Source organism: Arvicanthis niloticus, chromosome 30, assembly GCF_011762505.2.
Source record: "Arvicanthis niloticus isolate mArvNil1 chromosome 30, mArvNil1.pat.X, whole genome shotgun sequence".
Lineage (NCBI taxonomy): Eukaryota > Metazoa > Chordata > Mammalia > Rodentia > Muridae > Arvicanthis > Arvicanthis niloticus.
In genome coordinates this window covers 8,031,754-8,053,290 of record NC_133438.1, presented here as the reverse complement: position 1 = coordinate 8,053,290, position 21,537 = coordinate 8,031,754, and positions in this window count along the sequence as shown.

Genomic DNA, 21,537 nt, shown 5'->3' with positions numbered 1-21,537 from the left:
ATATATATACACTAGGCCTTTCCTTCAGTCTCTGCTCCTTTTTTGCCCATGCATTTTCTTTAGACATGAAACAATTATGGGTCAAAAAATTTGAAGATGGATGTGTGGCCCCATTCCACCCCTGGAAACCCTGTCTAATTACTAGAGGCAGTCTACTCAGGTTCCATCTCCACATTGTTGGGCATTTTGGCTAAGCTCATTCAAATTGAGTTCTGAAAGGCTCTCACATCTCAGATATATGGGACTTTCTAGAAGTCCCACCACCCTTTGCATACATGTTCCCCAGCTTCATATTTCTGTTCATTCTCCCTGCCCTCTGGGATTCTGTCCTATTTTCCCACATATCTGATCCTGTTTCCCTTTTCCACTCTCCCTCCAATGTCTCACACAAGCTCTTCAGTCTCACACTGCTGTCTCCCATAATGGTTTTGTTTCCCTTTCTAAGTAGGATTGAAGTATGCTGACTTGGGCTTTCCTTCTTCTTAAACTTCATATGGCCTGTGAGTTGTATCATGGAGCTTCTTTATATTCTGATAATATGTACTTTTAAGTGAGTTTATACCATGTATGTCCAATTAGGTCTGGGTTACCTTGCTCAGCATGTTTTCTAGTTCCATACATTTTCTGGCAAATGTCACACCCATGTCTTGGTTTTTAATAGCTGAATGGTATTACATTTTGTAATTGAACCAAAAGTTCTGTAGCCATTCTTCCATTGAGAGACATCTGTGTGGTTTCCAGTTTCTGTAAGTATTATGAATAAGTCTTCTATGAACAGGGTGACACATGTGTCCTTATAGTATACTCGATTTTCTTTTGGCTATGTGCCCAAGAGTGGTACAGCTAGGCCTTTAGGTAGAACTATTTCCAGTTTTCTGAAGAACAACCAGATTGATTTTGAGAGTGGTTCTACCAGTTTAAAATCCCACCAGAAATGGAGGAGTACTTCTCTTGCTCTTTATCCTAGCCAGATATTGCTGTCAATTGTGTTATCTTTAAAAATAACCTTAAAAGATAAAAAACCTTTAAATTTATGTAAAAATCAATCATACTTACTTCAAATGCTTTGAATGCTAAGAATCAGCAATTCGTATTAAATCATATCAGAAACCTGAGGGTAAAATGGGTATGAGAAATCAATCATCACTAGTCAGTCCCTGTTAGAGTTACATCAGACAGTGCTGCCATTTTTCTTGTCCTGAGACCTTTTAAATCCCTGGATTTACTGAAAAATATATGCCTTTCTGAACTTCATATTGTTCCCTTAGATTTTTTACACCAGAGCCAGTAGCAGAATCATTTATAACTGGCTTTAGTAACAAGTTTAGTTTTCCAAATGCTTTCTAAGTGTGGTGACTATTGGTGACAATCTACATCTCTAAGTTCTTTCCTTTAGTGGTGATTGGATCATTCCTGGGCTCCAGAAGCAATGCCTGAAAAAGATTAAGCAAGATTATTGTTAGTGCCAGAGATACTGCCCACTGATGTGTTGGAAGCCCATTTTGAGCATTCATCCAACTCTGAGATTAAGAGGGAAATGGTGAGATTAACCAGAGCAGAATTCCATAACAGCCTGAAATCTTCAGGACACATTCCTTGGGACCTTGCCTTAACCAAGATGTACTGATTGTATTTGTGCTAACTTGTAGGCCATATTCCATGAGTTCTAAGTCTATTTGTCCCTCCTCCTGCATGGCCCTGTGCAACTCTGGCCATCAACACTCTCTGCATTTGCCACATTACTCTGAAATAAAACATTGGTTACAATATTTCTATATTATATAGGAACTATCAGTAATGAAGAATTTATTGTTTAAATATCCCTGGTCCTAGGTTATAAATAGTAAATCTTTTGTAAAAATATTTTATTAGCAATCCCACTAAGATCAGGGACTAGGCAAGGCTGCCCACTCTCACCTTACCTATTCAATATAATACTGGAAGTCTTAGCTAGAGCAATTAGACAACAAAAGGAAGTCAAAGGAATACAGATAGGAAAGGAAGAAGTCAAAATTTCACTATTTGCAGATGATATGATAGTATACTTAAGTGAACCTAAAACTTCCACCAGAGAACTCCTAAACCTGATAAACAACTTTAGCAATGTGGCTGGATATAAAATCAACTCAAACAAATCAGTAGCCTTCCTCTACTCAAAGGATAAACAGGCAGAGAAAGAAATCAGGGAAATGACACCCTTCACAATAGCCACGAATAAAATAAATTATCTTGGAGTGAATCTAACCAAGCAAGTGAAAGATCTGTATGACAAGAACTTCAAGTCTCTGAAGAAAGAAATTGAAGAAGATCTCAGAAGATGGAAAGATCTCCCATGCTCCTGGATTGGCAGGATTAATTTAGTAAAAATGGCTATCCTGCCAAAAGCAATCTATAGATTCAATGCAATACCCATCAAAATTCCAAATCAATTCTTCATACAGATAGAAAGAGCAATTTACAAATTCATTTGGAATAACAAAAAACCTAGGATAGCGAGAACTATTCTCAACCATAAAAGAACCTCTGGGGGAATCACCATTCCGGACCTCAAACTGTACTACAGAGCAGTAGTGATAAAAACTGCTTGGTATTGGTACAGAGACAGAAAGGACGATCAATGGAACGGAATTGAAGACCCAGAAATGAACCCGCATACCTATGGTCACTTGATATTTGACAAGGGAGCTAAATTCATCCAGTGGAAAAAGGACAGCATTTTCAACAAGTGGTGCTGGCTCAACTGGAGGTCAACATGTAGAAGAATGCAAATTAATCCATTCTTATCCCCTTGCACAAAGCTCAATTCCAAGTGGATAAAGGACCTTCACATAAAGCCAGGTACACTGAAAATATTAGAAGAGAAGTTGGGGAAGACCCTCGAATACCTAGGCACAGGGGAAAAGTTCCTGAACAGAACACCAATGGCTTATGCTCTAAGATCAAGAATCGACGAATGGGACCTCATCAAATTGCAAAGCTTCTGTAAGGCAAAGGACACTGTCAACAAGACAAAACGGCAACCAACAGATTGGGAAAAGATCATTACCAATTCTACATCTGATAGGGGGCTAATATCGAATATTTACAAAGAACTCAAGAAATTAGATGCCAAACAACAAAATAACCCCATTAAAAATGGGGTACAGAGCTAAACAAAGAATTCTCAACTGAGGAAACTCGAATGGCTGAGAAACACCTCAAGAAATGCTCAACATCCTTAGTCATCAGGGATATTCAAAATAAAACAACACTGACATTCTACCTCACACCAGTCAGAATGGCTAAGATCAAAACTCAGGTGATAGTAGATGCTGGCGAGGATGTGAAGAAAGAGGAACACTCCTGCATTGTTGTTGGGGTTGCAAGCTGGTACAACCACTTTGGAAGTCAGTCTGGCGGTTCCTCAGAAAATTGGACATAGCACTACCTGAGGACCCAGCTATACCACTTCTGGGTATATACCCAGAAAATGCCTCAACAAATAACAAAGACATATGCTCCACTATGTTCATAGCAGCCCTATTTATAATAGCCAGAAGCTGGAAAGAACCCAGATGCCCTTCAACAGAGGAATGGATACAAAAAATGTGGTACATTTACACAATGGAATATTACTCAGCTATTAAAAATAATGAATTCAGAAATTCTTAGGTAAATGGATGGAACTAGAAAATATCATCCTGAGTGAGGTAACCCAATCACAAAAGAACACACATGGTATTTACTCACTGATAAGCGGAGATTAGCCCAAAAAATTTGAAACAACAAAGATTCAACTACCAGACGACATGAAGCTCATGAAGAAGAAAGAACAAGTGAGGATACCTAGGTCTTTCTTAGGAGGAGTAACTAAATAACCAAGGGAGCAAATATGGAGACAAAGTGTGGGTCAGAATCTGAAGGGGGGGTTGTAGGGAGACCATTGCGTCTGGGTATTCATTCCATAAGCAGTCACCAAAAATAGACGCTGATAGGGATGTCAGGATGGGAAAGCTGACAGCAGCTGGATAAGGCTGTCTCCTTAGAGGTCTCTCAGAGTCGGACATACCCAGAGACAGATACCCACAGCTATCCATTAATCTGATCAAAGTTCCCAATGGAGGAGTTAGAGAGTAAATTGAAGGAACCGTGAACCGTAAGCGCTGGTGGTCCCGTGAGGAAAGCAACAATACCAACCAGCCAGAGCTCCCCAGGGTCTAAACCACCAGCCTAGGAGCACATAGGGAGAGACACATGACTCCAGCTGTATATGTAGGGGAGGATGGCCCTGTTGGGCATAGGTGGGAGACAAGATAATTAGTACCCTGAAGGCTGAGCACTGAGGGGGGGGAATCTGAGGGTGGGGAGGGAGGCTGGGGGTAGGTGGGTAAACATCTCCATAGAGGCAGGAGGAGGGGGGATGGGATAAGGGGTTCCTGGGTGGTGGGGGAAATATGGTAAGGGGATAAAATTTGAAATGTAAATATTATATCCAATAAAAGAGGGGAAAAATAGAAAAGCGGTTAGAACCAACATTCTTAATAAAATGTCAGCCCTCTTCTAAAAAAAAAAAAACTATCTTGATACTAAAATTTGTTTTGAGAATTGTATATTGCAGAATGATCAGCCTTGGTTTATCTACTCAACAAGCAAGCTGGGCAGACCTGCTCAAACCTCTGAGGTCCATGAATTCCTTCTGGAGGCAGCGAAGACACAGCATCAGAGGATTATCAATTTGCTCTCCCCCCCACTCCTCTTCTAATATCTCAACACCCATAATCAGCTTGAAGAAGCTAATGATGAGTCAGCGCCCCTATTCCCTGGGCATGGGGACTAAGGTGGTAAATGTTGGGCTGTCTCTCTAGGGAAAAGTAGTGGTTTTGTCGGAATAGAGAGGATTAGCTAGGGTTTATTGCATAGCCATAACCTATTAGTAGAAATCTGTATAATTAATATCAAGATGAAGATATAAATTCTTAAATGGCACCAATTTACTTTGTTTACAAATTTTAAGGTTTTCATTGGCATGAGCTTCTTAGTGATATAAGAGTGAGATGAATATTGTTACTCTCATAGGCATTGTACCAGTATAACACACTTAGGAATACAAATTTAGACCCAGTCCTTCTTTAACTTTTTTAACTGATTTGAGATGGTCAGCCTGTGAGTTAAGGGACTATAGCAAATTCATGGCTTGGAGTTTATTATAAGGGTGTTCTCTATGTTTTATTTAGAAATAGCTGAGTGGAGTTAACAGGCAACAGTCCAGATTACCTTACATGGATAGCTGGTTTTCAAAACATCAGAAATCCTTAGAATTGACATGACAAACATTTCAGTATTAATGTTCATTTTCATTAGAGACCTGTCTGCTCCGGACAGCTTCCTATGTTAAATTCTAAGAAGAAATTGAGCATCCTTGGAGTTACTCCAGTTGTGGTGAGACAGCCACTAGGCAAGAATTGCCACTTTCCTTCTACAGACAAATTACTGTACAGAAAAGGACACACTTGCAGAATAGTCGACTGATTATATCTCCCTAGACAGAGTAATCAGCCTTAATAATTCTGCAGCACTAAGGTCTGTCAGATGATCCTGGGCCAGAAGGCAGAAGAACAGATGCTCCAACGTTTTGAAGTAGAGCGAGTGTCCAGGTGTTCAGAGGTCTCTATAAATTGGCTAAGTTTTAGAAGCTATGCTTTGTGCTTCCCACAATTATAGTCAAGTCAGTCATTCTGGATTTCTGACAGAGTTGAAAACTTATAGCTATTTACCTTGAGAGAAAACATCTGAGTGTATGGTCTTCAGCTGGCATTCATCCTAAAGCCATGTTCAGAACTAAATGTTTTAGTTAGGAGAGATGACTGAGGTGCTCGTAGGTCAACAAAAGGATGGACTGGGTATTAGGACTATCTTGTACCTCACTGGTACAAATTGGCATAATTATGCTCTAATTGTATTTTGAGAGAAAAGTTTCCTTTTAACAGGAAGGGTGATGTGTAGGAGGAGCTAAGGTGGGAGGAGTACTGAGAGGAAGAAAAGGAGTAAGAAGAGGAGAAGAAGAAGGGGAGGAGAAGCTAGGTGATGAAAGAGAGATAAAGGGAGGAGACAGGGAAGCAGATGTTCATGTATCTCCACCAGTCAAAGATAGTAGATATAGGTTGGGTAGTGGGTTACACCTCTGATTGAACAATACCAAACTTATAAAGCCTATGATTAACATTTTTTTAAAAATGTATAAATGCAAAAAGGAAAAGGGGGCATGGGATAGGGGTTTTCTAAGGGGGGGAATGGGGAAAGGGGATGGCATCTGAAGTGTAAATGAAAGATCTAATAAAAAAAAATAAATAAATATTTTATTAACTTTCCTCCTTAAAATTCTTTAATAATATGCATGTAGGCACTACAGAGTCAACAGTGACGATTTGAATCATAATACCTAGTATTGAGATAATTTTTAGCTGCCATGTGGATGCTGGGAACTGAACTCAGATCCTCTCAATGAATAGCCAGTTTCCTTAAGTGTCCTTCATTAGAACTCACTTGTACCTCAAAGTGTGTTGTCTGCATAATTGCATCTTTATATGACTGTTCTGAAAATGTGGGACCACTGAAGTAAACTCTAGTAAGTGAATGTTAACTTCTTCTCTAGTCATTCTTAATCTTTTCCACTAATATTTCTTCACACATGTACTCACACAAAAAAAAACTCATACAGTATATGATCTGAAACAACATTTGTGAAATTGTATTTTTATTTTGATTTTTATACTGTTCTTTTGGAAATACTAAGATGTCTTAGCATTTAACAACACATGCCCTTCTTGTTGAAAAACTAAGCTTGATTTCCAGCACCTGGATGTGCAAGAAAGCCTGCGGAGTCAAGCTTCAGCTGATGTGTTCTGTGATCCTGGATGCTTCAGAATACCTTGGGAGTTGAGCTACAAATGGAGTGTGTTCTGTGAGGGTTTGGATCCAGAGCAGAAGCTCTGCTCCATAAACTGTTGCAAACTGGAAGATGCACAGGTCCCTGGCTGTGAGGGAAACAGACAAATATTTCAATACACACACACACACACACACACACACACACACAAACACACTCACACACACACAATTTTTAGAAATTTACATTCTCTTCCTAGAGTTCGCTTTAATAGCTCAACATATTCTGCACAGTCATACAAAAATACAAGAATCTAGAAGATAAATCTTGAAAGACAAATGACTTCAAAGCAAAGGAAGTTAAGAAGACTGACTGTTCTTCAAGAGGACCTTACTTCACTTTTCAAAACCTACATGGCAGCTAGAAGTCATATCAAATACATGTATATAAATTTATATGCATATATATGCATGTGAAACTCTCATTAACATTCAAATACATATATGGTTAAGGAATGTTTGATCACTACCTTAGCTGTATGAAATACTTAATAATTCATATGAAAACTTTGGTGAATCAAGAACCAGAGATCTAGTTGTAGATTTACTTGGAAAATTTACAACTTTTATTGAAAATGTGTTTTCAGACAATATATATATAGATCAATAGTTAAATACAAACAATCAACTACTCATACATTTAAGAGATAAAAAGAAACAGAGAAAGAGAACTAAAGTGAGAACAAGAGAGAGAGAGTGAAAGAGAAAGAAAGAGAGGTAGAGAGAGAGATGTGGAGTGCATATGGGAAGTATTCAAGAAAATTAAAGAAAAATTATGTAGTTTTTTCTAACTTCTAAAGTAAAAAATGATTGAAAGAACAAAAGAAAGTTGAAAAACAAATAAGACATTTTAAGCATATTAACTCTTAATTATAGCAACAGTGACACAAAGTAGAATGGCTTTGCATGTGAGCATGAGGTGTAGGACTTTCAAACAAAATAAAACTGCCCAAGTCACCAAAGATAGATAGAACACTGACAAACAATGTCTAGACAGTCTCTAAAGAACCATGGAGATCATCAATGTGTCAGTAACTGTCCATTAGAAAAATCTAATTTGCATTTCCCTGATAACTGAGACATTGAACATTACTTTAGGTGTTTCTCAGACATTCACTATTCCTCAGTTGAGAATTCATGGTTTTTCTCTGTACCATACTTTGAATAAGTTTAATTGGTTGTCTGGAGTATAACTTGTTGAGTTCTTTGTATATTCTGGATAGTAGCCTTCTATCAGGTAGAGGGCTGGTAAAGTACTTTTCCCAATCTGTTGGTTGCTGTTTTGTCCTATTGACAGTGTCCTTTGCCTTATAGAAGCTTTGCAAGTTTATGAGGTCCCTTTTGTTGATTCTTGATTTTAGAGCATAAGACATTGATGTTCTGTTCAGGAAGTTTTATACCCATGTATCCAAAGCTCTTCCCTACTTTCTCACCTATTTGTTTCAGTGTATCTGGTTTTATGTGGAAGTCCTTGATTCACTTGGACTTGACCTTTTTACATGGAGATAAGAACATATCAATTTGCATTCTTCTACATGCTTACCTCCAGTTGAACCAACACCATTTGTTAAAAATGCAGTACTTTTTCTGCTAGATGGATGTAGCTTCTTTGTCAAAAGCAAGTGACCCTAGGAGTGTAAGTTCATTTCTGTGAGTTCAGTTCTGATTCTTTGATCTACCTGCCTGTTTATGTACCAATATCATACAGTCTTTATCATTATTGCTCTGTAATGCATCTTGAAGTCAGTGATGTTTATTTCCCAAGAATGTCTAATTTTGTTGAGAATAGTTTTCACTCTCCTGGGGTTCTTGTTATTCAAAATGAATTTGCAAATTGCTCTTTCAAACTCTAAAAAATTGAGTTGGAATTTTGATGGGGATTGCATTGAATCTGTAGATTACTGTTGCAAAGATGGCCATTTTTACTGTGTTAATCCTGCCAAACTATGAGCACTGGTGATTTGTTCATCTTCAGAGATCTTTGATTACATGCTTTCTTCAGAGACTCGAAGTTGTTGTCATACAGATCTTTCAGTTAGTTGATTAGAGTTACACCAAGCTATTTTATATTATTTGTGACTATTGTGAATGTTGTCATTTCCCTAATTTCTTTGTCAGTCTGTTTATACTTTGAATACAGGAAATCTATTTGTTTGAATTAATTTTATATCCTGCAGCTTTGTTGAAGTTTTTTTTTCCAGGTTCAGGAGTTCTCTGGTGAAATTTTTATCCTGAGATTCCCTCTCATAACAGTCAGAATGGCTAATATCAATAACTCAGGTGACAGCAGATTCTGGCAAGGATGTGAAGAAAGAGAAACACACCTCCATTGTTGGTAGAAGTGCATGCTGGTACCACCACTGTGGGAATCAGTCTGGTAGTTCCTCAGAAAACTGGACATAGTACTAAATGATGACAGACCTATACCACTCCTGGGCATATATACAAAAGATGCTATAACAGATAAAAAGGACACATGCAATACTATGTTCATAGCAGCCATATTTATAATAGGCAGAAGCTGGAAAGAACACAGACATCCTTCAACAAAAGAATGAATACAGAAAGTGGGGTACATTTACTCAATGGAGTGCTACCTTGCTATTAAATCAATGACTTCATGAAGTTCCTATGCAAATGTGTGGGACTAGAAAATATCACCCAGAGTAACCCAATCACAAAAGAACATTCATGATATGTACTCACTGATAAGCAGATATTAGCCAAAATGCTCAGAATAACCACAATACAATTCATAGACTGTATGAAGCTCACAAAGAAAGTAAACCAAAGTGTAGATGCTTTCATCCTACTTAGAAGGGGCATCAAAATAATCATGGGAGGTAGTGTGTGAGTGAAAGTTAGGAGAAAGAGAGGAGGGGGAAGGAAAAAAGGGGGCCAGAATCAGGTAAAGAGAGATGGGGAGGAATACAGATGTTCAGGAAATTGTACAAAGATTTGTAGCAATGGGCGAGGGTAACTGGGGTAGCCCCCAGAAAGTCCCACAAGCCAGGAAAGCAAGAGGCTCCCAGGACCCAATGGGGATGACATTTGATGAAATATCCAATAAATGGGTAATTGAATCTATAGAGACAATATCCAGAGGTTAGGCACAGGCCTTGATTGAGAGATGGGTCCACACACCCTTTTTCAAAATTTTATCCTAGAATTGCTCCTGTCTATAAGAAATACAGGGATAAAGAGTGGAGAAGAGACTTAAGGAAAAGCCATCCAGAGATTGCCCCACATGGAGATCCAACCCATATTCAGACACCAAACCCATACATTATTGCTGATGCCAAGAAGTGCTTCATGACAGGATCTTGATATAGCTGTCTCCTTAGAGGCTCTACTAGACCCTGACCAATACAGATGTGGATGCTTGTTGCCAGCCATCAGCATAAGCATGGAGACCCCAATATAGGGCTTAAGGCAATGAATGTAGGAGCTGAAGGAAATTGTAACCCCATAGGAAAAACAACAATATCAATAACCATACCTCTCCAGAGTTACCAGAGACTAAACCATTAACCAAAATGTACACCTTGATGGGCCCATAGCTCCAGATGCATTTGTATCAGAGGATGATCCTATTTGGTCCTGTGAAGGCTTAATTCCTCATTTTAGGGGAGTGCTAGGACAGTGATGTGGTAGATCATGGGTGAGTAAAGAGCACTCTCATAGAAGCAGGGTGAGGAGTGTGGGACGTGGGATTTGCAAGGTGGGGGAACTGGTAAAAAGAATAACATTTAAAATGTAAATAAATAAAATATCTAATAAAAATTCATTACAAAGCTCTATGTGCATATATTGATTCTTGGATTTGAAAACTGAGACTGGTCTGGATGTCATAATTTTTAAATGACTGTTCCTGTGCATGTTTCCATGTGATAAAGTAGAAAAATAGGGTGTAACTTCATAGAAGAGTGATCTTTAGGTATATTTCATTGAAACTCCTCAGGTATAGAGTCATAACATACACAGAATATGAGGCCTAAATAAAAAGTTAAGTGCATTCTACTTAAAAATCATTGTGAAATATGCATTAGTGAAAATGGAAAGACAATAGGAGATACAAGATGATTTAAACAATAACAGCAACCTTGAAGTTACTCTTGCATGATTTTGTCTGTATGGAACACAATGCAGAGGTCTGAAGTTACATTATATTGATATGAATAAACACTGATAATGGAGCCTGTGACTGAAAGTTAATAATGGACAGGTGTAATTATGCTGTCTTCTCTCAGTTTCCAGGGATATAATTTTAATATTCACTGGAGCAAAACTCCAATACTATCTAGACTCATTGAAGGTGGAAAATAGTTCCCCTTAAAAATCAAACAGCAATTTCTTTTGGTTTTGTAGAGGAGTGTGGGAATAGAGGAAATAAAACTCTTCAAGTTCTGCCTATCTCAGTGATTATATTCAATTTGTGATGAAATTCACATGAGAAATATGAATGTATTTATGGGATATTTATAATAAAGTTGAAAGAGTTTTTATATAGGCCTCCACATTGCAGCAATGAAGAGAGCACAATTTTTAGGTTGTATCCTTTCTTGTGTTACTTTTGCCTCATTCTTTAAAAGCATCTGTCTTCAAGGAAACTCAACATGAAGAAGTAAATGATCACCAGAATGAAGAAGAAAAATAAAGTGAGTATCTTCATTTGCATACTGAGCTCTAAGCCTGGTATAAAATGCTGTAGATTCAGAACATCATATCAAATATATGCCCCTGTTTTTTTAAATTGTTTTGTAACCACCAGTCATTGTAGAGTTTACTTACAAATCTAAGATTGTTTTCTTTTCAGCTTGCTCTACTCTTCTACTGGAATATGTGACCATCTTTTCATTGCAATTTGCCTCTGAAATTCATTATTGTGGTAAAAACTGTAAGTTGAAAAATATACTGGAAGACATCAAGAACTCCTGTGCTATCACATCAGTTATGTACCTGGAAATTGATGGCCCTCTGGAAAAGCATCATTAGGCAATGCTGTACCAGGCCTATGCCAACAAGTTGTGTGTGTGTGTGTGTGTGTGTGTGTGTGTGTGTGTGTATGTGTGTGTGTGTGTGTGTGTGTGTGTGTGTGTGTGTGTGTGAACACCTTTAGATATGATGTCAGCGCAATGTAACAGAATCTCTACAGTTAGAGGTAAAGGTAAAGTTTTGTAAGTATCTGTGACAATAACTCGTGTAGAATCACAGCATTTTCTATTCAAATTAAAGTTTGAAAAGTATTGGCCTCATGTGTCCACTATATTCCATTGACAAAGCAGTGTGGCAAATGTTACACTAGTCACTGTGACCAAGTAAACAACCAGTACCTCTGGTCTCTTGTGTTGGGCTCCATTAGTCAAGCTGAATAGAGAAATTTCCTGCCTCCTCCTGAGTTCAGAAACCCTAAGTCTGCCACTATCCATGAGAAATTAAGCTGAGAGTTTCAGCTATTAAACATTAACTTCTCTGAAATTTGTTTCCACAAATTGATATTGACTGATGCCAGATTTCTCTGACTTAACACAGCATTCCATGAATTGCTTCAACTTATCACAGAACAGAGTTGTGACTAAGATTCAGAATTATTTAAATGGAAAGAAAATTTGAGACCTATATAAATGGCTAATTTTTCTCATAATATAGACTTAAAATAATTGTTTTTCATAGTCATGGTGTTATTATTGTTAAATATTTTAACATAAAAATTAGAAATTATATGATTTCAATGTTAGAACAGAATGAAAATAAACATAATCCTTTCTCTGTTCTGAGTCACAGCAAGTACATGGACTTTTCTCCACATACGTATGCATATGTCAGTTAAAAATTAATAGATATACAAAGCATGGTGGTATATGATTTTAACCTCCATAATTTAGAGACCAGAGAACAAAAAGATCAATAAGTTCTAGACCATGTGTATATGTATATATACACATGTGTGCGTGTGTGTGTGTGTGTCTGTGCGTGTGTGTGTGTGTGCGTGTGTGTGTGTGTATCTGCGTGTGTGTGTTTGGATGTCTCTATTCACCACTAGATGAAAGGACACTATGATGAATTACATTCTTATGTGATCCATTTAACTTTGATAAAAGATAAAAATGTTTCATTATTTTTTTTGTTTTTATTTAAATTAGAATGAGCTAATTCCAGGATAGGCAAAGCTATACAGAAATACCCTGTCTTAAAAGAACTTCTGAATACAACTTTAATACTTTAGTACATCAACATATCAAGAAAAATATATACTGTTCCAAATTAAGAGACATCATGTACATTATAAAAATTAAATATCTAGATTTTACTAGAAATGTCTTAAAGATTGGTTTGAAAGAAAGGACAGAGTTTTGGGTTTCCAAAAGCTTATTTCATTAATTTTTTTGCTTTTGTTAAAATTAGAATTTATTTCATACACTTTATTCTGATTAAACTTTCTCATCTTTCTACTCCTCTCATTCTGTTCCCAAATACCCTCCCATCCAGATCTATTCCCTTTCAGTCTCCCATTATAAAACAGGATATAAAAGTGTGAAGACATTTCTGAGATGATCCCAGTTCACTCTGTGACATATCAGGTACAAGGAAATAAATAGATGGTGTTATGAAGGGAGGTGAAGAAATGAGAAAATAAGTGGTAGAAAAGTGGGAGACTATGGAATGTCAAATGCTTTCTGCACTGTGAAAAGAGGCACAACTGAAGAGGTGAAGGTATTTGCTATGATTGCCTCTTTCAAAATGGTACATTACAATGTCAAACAAAAAAGGTAGAAAAATGCAAGAGTAAGTGGCCATATGCCTTTCTCCTTTGAGAAAATCACATACTGTGCCAGCTATTCTGACTTAGACAGCTGCAAGCTAGGCACTGAAAAAAGTGTGATATCTGCACAGTGAAGATCCCCAACTGATATGACTTATCCTGATGTGTTTACTTCTCATCATTCCACCATTTGTTAATCTCTCTAGGTTTTTGAAGTGTCTATTCTCCACTAGACGCCAGGACAGTATGATGAATTACATTCTTATGTGTTTCATTTAACTTTGAATGGGAATTTATTGCATTTTAATTGTTGATTAAGTGAATATTTAGTAATCCTACTTTTCAGAAGAAGATGTCATTGTTCAGCTGATCCATACTGTCAGAATAAACTCAGAGATTTACCTACCATTATGTAGCAAATGTGGGCTATAGACCCAACAATGAGTAAGTATGTGATTGAAATTGGGAGAGCAAGATGCAGAATGGTTTGTTCACCATGAAGAAATGTAGACCTGGAGATTGGAGTGTAGAAAGAATAGCCTGCTTTGAGTAGTCTGTCCTGCCCCTGAGGACAAATAATGGCCTGGATCTTGTTGCTCCCAAGAGCCATGGTGAATCCAAGCTTCTGCATATGTAGGTATCTGTGTGAATACACTTTTCCCATGATATTAACAAAAGCTAAATGAACATCCCTGGTATGAGCCTTGTGGTCATTCTGATGTCTCAGGGCTGAGTAGAACAAGTGGTACTGTCCTGGACAGCATGGGAGAAACAGCCCCCAGGAGACTTGTTTCTGCTTCTAACAAGTTGCAGTATTCAGAGGAGAGGGTCCTCCTGTATCTCTTCTTGGTATCCCAGTAGAACTGGCCCTAATGGCAATGAAACTTATGAGCCAGGCACTAGAACATGATATCTAGAGAGGTGGCCCTGCCAGTTCCTCAATTTTGCCCTCATCATAATTCTGAAGGGAGAATTTTATGAAATCAAAGTGTATAGGTCTATGTGTAATATCTCGCCATGGGACAATGTTTGTTCACATCTGAGCAGGGGAGTGCTTCCCTGATGATTGCTGAAAAAAGTACTGACCTATGGACTTAGCAGAATGTAACTATAAGTCATTTTGATCACTAATTTACTTTTTAAAGACCAATAATATGTGGTTTATCTTAGGTCTCTGGAATATCAACTGTCTGGTTCTTTATCATTTAAGCAGTATAAAACATGGGTTCCTGTTGTGGGTGATATTTAAAAAAAAAGGTGGCATTCAATCTGGATTTTCTTAATCAGTTCCCTACTAGCCTAGGCCTGGGGGCACAAGAGGTGGCAAGAGTACCTCCTCTGCTCAACTTAGGCAGTCAGCTCAGATGGCCAGAGACCCAGCCCTGCCACCCATGAGATGCCAGCGTGGGAGATATCTCTGCCAATCTTCCAAACTGTCTCCACAAGGCTTAGCTGTGCCCAGACCATCCTGCCATCCACGTGGTACCCAGTATGAATAAAACTCTAATGCTTAAAAATTAATCAAAGGTTTTATATGTTTGGTAATGTTCAATAATAATATACCCATACAATTAGAGGTGTTTCCCAATTAGCTAACCTAAATATAAGCTTTTACACATGACTACTCTCCATACCTGTGTGGCTCTTTCTACTCCTACATTTCTGCTCTCTCCCCCTTGACTTGCTCCTCCTCTTCCTTTTCTTCATCATCATGTTACTCCTCCCACCTTAGCTCCTCCTACAGGTGCCATGGATAGATCATCAGATCATTGAGTAAGTATATTTTGCAGTCAGGAGACCATTGTAGATAACAGATTTTAGGGCTGGTTTGAATAATACATTTTAATTTTCCTAGTCTGCATATTATATCCTGTATCAAAGGCACTAGACTTTTGAGGTAATTGTTCTGTGTAGGAACCAGCTGGACTTCCCATGTTCAATACTGTAATTGGGTGACATCTTCACCAATAGGGACTTTCTGTCAGTTTGTGGAGAGCAACTTGTTTTATGGTAAACAGCTTAGATTGTTGAAGAAATTCCATGGGAACAGTTTAGAAAATAGTTCAATTGCATATAAGCCAAATTCATTTTCAAAAGCTTCATTTGATGACAAGAGATGACTCATTGCATACCTGTCTTTCTCCTTATTAAGCAATTTCTATATAATTGCCCTCACAAATTTCGGGATTTTCCACAATTATTGTCAAGTCTACTTACCTTCCCCATCTTGATATTTTCCTCCATTTTTGTCTTCTCTTTTCTCCCATTCTACCGCTAAAATCTACTTTATTTACCCCTCCAACTGAAATCCACTGTAAGTTAGTTTATTTTACAATATCTCCCTTATTTGGTTTTACTGATTGCATCTTGTGTATCATTTGTTTAATGGCTAAGATCTGTAGTCAAGTCAATGCATACCCACTCAGGATGATTCATTTCTAAGTCTATAATGCTTCACTTTGTAAATACCACATTTTCTTAGTAAATTCTTCTGTTGGAGGGCTTCTATGTTGTTTCAAAATTTGAGATATTATAAAATAAGCAGCAGTAAATAGGGCTGAGCAAATTTCCTAGAAGTAAGATGAAGCATCATTTGGGGATATGTGTTGTTTAGCAGGATCTGAGATCGACTGAATCCCATCAATTGTTTACGAACATCCACATTGATTTTCATAGTATCCATATACTTTTCCACTCCCCCTATTGATGGATACAAGTTCCTCTGATTTCATGTCCTCTCCCATGTGACCTCATTCTTTTGTTCTTGATGTGAGTACTACTGGCAGTTACAAGAAGTAGTTTTAATTTTCATTTCTCTGATGTCTGAGGATGCTGAACATTTCTATTTCATTGAACAAAGATTCCTCTCTCATACTATACTTTGCAAACCACAGCTCCCCCTGTCTCAATTGCTTCTATCTGCACCACACCTTTTCCTACAGATCCAGTATGCCTCCTTTACTTGGAAAACTGCAGGCATCCAAAAGACAATAAACAGTGCAAAAGAGCATGTAAAAAGATGAGGCAAACAATATTTCTTTACATGTTGGGAGCCGCAGTGAGCGCGTGAGCATTCGCCATTCCAAGATGGTGTGGGCATCCTGTCCTCCCACTAGTAAACAACTGACTGCGCAGGTGCAAAAGGCAAAAAGCGCGTCAAAGTCACTGCCCATCCTGGGGCGTATTATGGGTAATGAGTGAACAACCAATCAGAAGTGTAGGGTGTATATAAGCAGTGCCTTTTCCAGTCTTTCCATCTTTCCACTTCTGCTTATACAAGAAGTAAAGCCTCATTGTAGTAACCACCCGAACACTGCCTCACATGTCTTTTTCGTGGGCGAAGGGGACACAGAGGGTCTCGGAACATTTACATGTTTCTCAACCATTTGAGATTCTACTTTTTGGAATTACCTGTGTAGATTTATAATCCATTTTGTAAATTGGATTATTTGTTTTTATTTGATAACTAGTCTCTTGAGTGTTTCATATATTTTGTGAAAATAAATCCTTTATCAGATATGGAGTTGCTAAAAATACTCTTATATTCTGTAGACTGCTGGGGGTTTTTGAATGATACAGTGTTTTCCCTTAAAGAAGACTTTCTGTTATATGAGGCCTCATTTATTAATTGTTGCTATTAAATACCTGCACATATGTTATTCTATTCAGAAAGTATTCATTGGTTCCAGTGAGTTCAATGTCATTCCTCACTTTCTCTATCATCAGGTTCAGGTACCTTGCTTTATGTAGAGAATTTTCAGAAATGTAGCCTTGAGTTTTTATGCAGAGTGATCAGTATGGATCTACTTTTCATCATTCTACATTCAGACAACAAATTTCAAAAGTACCAATATTTGAAGATGCTCTCTATACTCAAGTGTGTATTTCTGGCTATGTTATCAAGGGATCAAGCATCCATAGGTGTGTAGATGGATATGGTAGTCTTTAGTTTGATTGCATTGATCAGCTGGTTTATTCATGCAAATATTATGTTTTTATTATTGCAACTTTGTAGTACAATATGAAGTCCAGAATTGTGAGACATTCAGGATTTCTTTTCCTGTTGTATATTTTATTAGAAATTCTGGATTTTGTTTGTTTGTTTTATTTTTTATATGTAGTTGATTACTTTTCTTTTGAGATTCTTGGAGTATTGAATTGAAATACCTTTTCTCATGGTAATGTCTAACTTTGTATTTTCTGTTTGAATTCATAACTTTACCATATTCAAAAACCTTACATTATCTTTTGTTTCTTTTTTGTTTGTATTTTATTTTTATAAAACAGTTTTATTCATATACTTCCCATGATTGTTTGACATTTCCAGGATTTCTTTAATGATTTTTTAATGATTAAGATATTTAAAGATTCAGATAATATGTAATGTTTGTAAATTCTGTTTTGAAGTTGTGTTCCTGTGCTTTATCTATATGAAAATATTCAAGGACTTCTGTGTTTGGGTTGCTGTGCTCAATCTGTGACCTATTATTCTGGTAATATTTTACTGTGTTTTTTCCCCACTAGTATGCTGGTATATGATTAAAAAAATAGAGTTCTTTGTGATATTTTTCTCTTTGTTTTTTTGATTGGGTACTTTTTCTTGGTTTCTGTTTGTCTTCTGGATTTTAAGATAACTCAATAAATGTTTGTTGTTGGAAAGAATATTTTCTGTTGTCATTATTGGTGAAGAAACTAGGTTTTCCAGTGAAAATCTTCTTATAAGTCCAGAACCTGAAACTCAGCAATGGGTTATAGGGTAGGTATCTGGAGATGCTCAAAGGATGGAGAGCTGAGTGTTCTACCTCTAGTTTAACCTTTTATGCCAGATTTTTCTTTCTTTTTTTGTAGTTTTTTTCCCACATATATATTGGATAATTTAGTTATTTACATTGGAAATTCTATTTCCTTCCACTCTTCTTCTCCAGAAACCCCCAATTTCATCCTCACCCCCCTGATTCTATGAGGGTGCTCACCCACCCACCCACTCCACACTCCCTCACTGACCTTCCCCTACAATGGGTCATCAAGCCTTCCCAGGACCAAGAGTCTCTCCTCCAACTGATATATGACAATGCCATCCTCTAAAACATATGCAGCCCGAGTCATGGGTTCCCCCATGTGTACTCTTTGGTTGGTGGTTTAGTTCCTGGGATCTCTGGGGCATCTGGTTGGTTGCTATTGTTGTTTCTTTGGGTTGCATACCCCTTCAGTTCTTTTATTCCTTTTTTTAACTCCTCTAATGATGGAGACCCTATGTGCAGACAATGATTGACTGTGAGCATCTGCCTGTGTATTTGCAAGGCTATGGCAGACCCTCTCAGGAGATAGCTATATTAAGGTCAGGTCAGCAAGCACTTCTTGAAATCCAAAATAGTGTCTGGGTTTGGTGTCTATATATGGGATGGATCCCCAAGTGGGGCAGTCTCTGGATGGCCTTTTCTTTAGTCTCTGTTCTATAATTTGTCTCTGTATTTCCTCCCTTCAGCATTTTGTTACCCCTTCTAAGAAGAACTGAAACATCCACACTTTGGTCTTCCTTCTTCTTGACCTTTATGTGGTCTGTGAATTGTATTTTGGGTATTCTGAGCTTTGGAGCTAATATCCACCTATCAGTGAGTGTATGCCATGTGTATTCTTTTGTGGCTGGGTTATCTTACTGAGGATATTTTTTAGTTCCATTCATTTGCCTAATAATTTCAAGAATTCATTATTTTTAGTAACTGAATAACACTCCATTGTGTAGATGTACACTTTCTGTATTCATTCTTCTGTTGAAGGACATTTGGGTTCTTTCCAGCTTCTGCCTATTATAAATAATGCTACTATGAACATAGTATTGCATGTGTCCTTGTTATATGTCAGAGCATCTTTTGGATATATGCCCAGGAATGATATAGGGCTGTCATCATATAGTACTATGTCCAGATTTCTGAAGAACTTCCAGGCTAATTCCCACAGTGCTGGTACCAGCTTGCACTTCCACCAACAATGGAGGAGTGTTCCTCTTTCTCACATCCTAGCCAGAATCTGCTGTCACCTGAGATTTTGGTATTAGCCATGTAGACTGATATAAGTGGGAATCTCAGGGTAAAAATTCGACCACAGAACTCCTGAACATGATGAAAAAAACTTCAGCAAATTTGCAGGATATAAAATTAACTCAATCAAATAGCTTTCCTCTAATCAAAGTATAAACAGACTAAGAAAGAAATTAGGGAAAGGACAACATTTAAAATAATCACAAGTAATGTAAAATATCTTGGTGCAACTCTAATCAAGCAAGTAAAAGATCTGTATGACAACAACTTCAAGTCTCTGAAGAAATAAATCAAAGATCTCCAAAGATGGATAAATAACCAATGCTCATGGATTGGCAGGATTAACTTAATAAAAATGTCCATATTTGCAAAAGCAAACTATGTAGAGTGAAAAATTATAAAGGCCATTTTACGAAATATATGTAGATTTTTCACCTTAGACCTGAGCAGGAAAAGTGCAGATTCCAGAATGCGGAACTGAAAATAAGATTTCAGGCCTTCACATTCCGGTGAAGGACATTGCCCCTGAATCAGAGGACACTTGCTGGATTACATTTCTCAAGCCTCAGGCAACGGGCCCACCTGTGTGTGGGGGGGGTGGGGGGAAAGGAAGACGCATTCCTGACCATAAAAAATACAAGCCATCTAGGTGGGGCTGTGACTGGAGGAAGTGAGAAACATTTTGTAATGATGGTATAGGGGACAGTGACTTGGTAAGACTACATTTTTGAGAAAAATGATTGTACTGAGTAATTTTCATGGCCATTAACTTTTCAGGGTGGGTTTCTCTGGAATGTTTCACTATTCTTATGTTATGTATCCTTGGCAACCCCCACCCCCTTCCCACTCCCCTGGTTTGTGGTTTTTCCCTTTAAAACCCTCCATGGACTGGATGTTGGGGTCGGACCCTACTCCTGCACAAGTACGTGGTCAGACCGCTGGCTGCCAGCTCTTTTCCCTAATAAACCTCTGCTGATTGCATCCAGGTATGGTTTCTTGTGATCTTTGGGTGGTCGTGATTTCCTGAGACTTGAGGAAGTGTCTCCCGAGTATGGGAGTCTTCAACTACAGATTCAATGCAATACCCATCAAAATTCCAACTCAATTTTTATAGAGTTGGAAAGAGCAATTTACCAATTCATTTTTGTATAACAAAAACTCCAGGAGAGTGAAAACTATTCTCAACAATAAAAGACCTTCTGGGAGAATCACCATCCCTGACTTCAAGCTTCATTACAGAGCAATAGTGATGAAAACTGCATAGTATTATTACAGAGACAGGTAGGTAGATCAAAGGAACAGAACTGAACACACAGAAATGAACCTACACTCCTAGGGTCACTTGTTTTTGACAAAGAAGCTACATTCTTCTAGTGGAAAAAGGAGAGCATTATTAACAAATGATGCTGGTTCAACTGGAGGTAAGCACTTAGAAGAATGCAAATTGGTATGTTTTTATCTCTATGTAAAAAGCTCAAGTCCAAGTGGATCAAGAACCTCCACATAAAACCAGATACACTGAAACAAATGAATGAGAAAGTGGGGAAGAGCCTCGAACAATGGGCATAGAGAAAACTTCCTGAACAGAACATCAATGGCTTATGCTCTAAAATCAAGAATCAACAAATGGGACCTCAGAAACTTGCAAAGCTTCTATAAGGCAAAGGACACTGTAAATAGGACAAAACAGCAACCAACAAATTGGGAAAAGTTCTTTACCAACCCTACACCTGATAGAGGGCTAATATCCAATATATACAAAGAAGTCAAGCAGTTAGACTCCAGACAACCAATTAAACCTATTAAAAGTGA